The sequence below is a fragment of the Bidens hawaiensis genome, unplaced genomic scaffold (assembly GCF_021521415.1).
Source record: "Bidens hawaiensis isolate Kalapana, Puna unplaced genomic scaffold, B.hawaiensis_p1.1 tig00060860_1, whole genome shotgun sequence".
NCBI lineage: Eukaryota > Viridiplantae > Streptophyta > Magnoliopsida > Asterales > Asteraceae > Bidens > Bidens hawaiensis.
Window position 1 is genome coordinate 49,811 of NW_027506474.1, and position 2,368 is coordinate 52,178.

Consider the following 2,368-nt stretch of genomic DNA (forward strand, 5'->3'; position numbering starts at 1 on the left):
CGTTTTTATAATAAAAATCTAACAAATTGTTGAATTCAGGGAAAAACGTCAACCCCGAAATAGGGACTCCAAATGTTGAAATTTGGTCCAAGCATCCGGCCAATTCAGATGTTTTCGTTTATATTTTACCGGCCTGTAATTTCATATGGATAAAAAGTTTTTTCCGTTTCAAGTTGAGTCATTTTCTAACTCAATTGTCTTTGTCTGTTTGCTCTGATTCTTAGTACGCTAGTCATATCGCTAAATAAAGTTGTTAACTTTTTAAACAATTGTAACAAAAATGTGAAATGATAAAAGTTATGATTTGTTAAGTGTAGACAAAATAATGCTCATTAAAGATTTAAAACTAAATTACAATTAGTATTTTACCAAATAATGTTTTAGTTGATTTCTTATGAAAATATTCAAAAAGCAAATGCTGGTGATAATATCTTTATAAAACAAAAAAGAATGAAAATTTAAAAAAGGAGAAAAAAATGGCCTCTTGAATAATAAACATAGATTGATCATTACAAGGTACATTTTGGAAACACCACATTATTTCTTGACTCAAAAACTTGTTGGGATTTTTTACAATGATCAATAGCTGCTTCAATACAACCTTCAAGCTCTGAATTAGCACTACTATTCCTCTTGAACATTTGCAAGTCATAAATCCCATTATTAGAATAACTAAAAGAAGATGATGAAGAAGAAGATGATGTTGATGATGAAGAAGTTGAAGAAGGTGAACACTTTCTCTTAATTGCCCCTGAAAAAGACTTCCTATGAGTGCAACTACTATCAAACACATCCTCATCCCTTGTTCTTCAATACCCTTTAAGACATTTGCCAATGTTGGATACTTATTACATGTTTGAATATGCTCAAAACCATTTTTTTTACTCACTCTTAGACATTTTTTCAAGAAAGTATTATTATTATTATTATCACAATCTTGTTCAACTTCTTGTTTTGCACATGGGTTTCCATCTGATCCACAAGCAGATTTGTTGAACAAAGATTTGATGAAAGATCTTGAAGCTTTAAGCTTTTGAGTTAGTGAAGATTGTTTGATTAACTTAAGCTTCTTTGACCATGGAGCATAGTACTTTTTCGGGTGATCGGTTATGAATCCGGTTAATTCGGTTGACCATTCGAAGAAATATTCATCTGGGGTGAGCTCACTACTCACCCTGCATGATTCAGTAGGAGATATATTGCATGATTGAACCATTGGTGTGGAAAATGTTATGAACTCTTCTTGATGAGTCTTGCGAGGGTGGGAAAAGTTGCCTACAAACTGGACCTGCCGCCCGCGCTCAGCAATGTGCATCCAACTTTCCATGTATCCAATCTCAAGAAATGTTTAGCTGACGAGAACCTCCACATACCACTTGATGAAGTTCAAGTTGATGAGTCTATGCATTTCGTTGAGAAGCCTGTTGAGATTATGGATCGCGAGGTAAAGCAAACCAAGCGCAGTCGCATCCTTATTGTCAAAGTTCGTTGGCAGTCCAAGCGCGGAGCCGAGTTCACTTGGGAAAGGGAAGATCAGATGAAGATCAAGTACCCGCATCTTTTCTCTGCGCATCCTACTTCGAGATAAATTTCGGGACGAAATTTCTTAAAGTAGGGGAGACTGTGACAACTGCCCAATCCGACCCGACCCAGGTACCCGTTTTCGAATCCGATTCTTTTTATAATTTAAAGTTTGATTATTAATCTTTGTAAATTTAACATTAAATAAATTATATATAATTTTTTTTATATACTACTTACTAATAATAATAATTCCTTTCCGCCGTCCCGCCTCTTCTTCTCTCTTGTCGCCGTACCGTCTCTTCTTCTCTCTTGTCGCCGTCCCGCCTCTTCTTCTCTCTTGTCGCCGTCCCGCCTCTTCTTCTCTCTTGTCGCCGTCCCGCCTCCCTTTTCTCTCTTGTCGCCGTCCCGCCTCCCTTTTCTCTCTTGTCGCCGTCCCGCCCCTCTATGCTTAACCCCCTTGAGCCTTGAACCCCCCCTTTCTCTCTTAACTCTTTGCTTGTCCTTTGGTTCTTCCCGCCTAAGGATGTCTGCGCAGCTCCACGCGCCAGACTCCTTACAAGGAAGCCTGCGCGAAGACCAACTGTTCCTGCGATACGCGAGGCGAACTGTTCCCGCAGCGCGCTAAGAATGGTAGTTCTTCCCGCGGCGCGCTAAGGATTATAGTTCTTCCCGCGGCGCGCTAAGGATTATAGTTCTTCCCGCGACGCGTTAAGGATTTTAGTTCTTCCCGCGACGCGCTAAGGATTATAGTTCTTCCCGCGGCGCGCTAAGAATTGTTCTCTGTCTGCCTCCGCCCTCGCGCGCGCTCGAGTTTTCTCGCGCTAGACCTTAAGCCTTTTCTTCA

General features: G+C 40.0%; 1 pseudogene; it reads right to left on the reverse strand.

The window, feature by feature from the left end:
- Window positions 1-391: 391 nt before the first annotated feature.
- Window positions 392-1,315, reverse strand: LOC143617937 (putative membrane-associated kinase regulator 4; annotated as a pseudogene).
- Window positions 1,316-2,368: the final 1,053 nt, after the last annotated feature.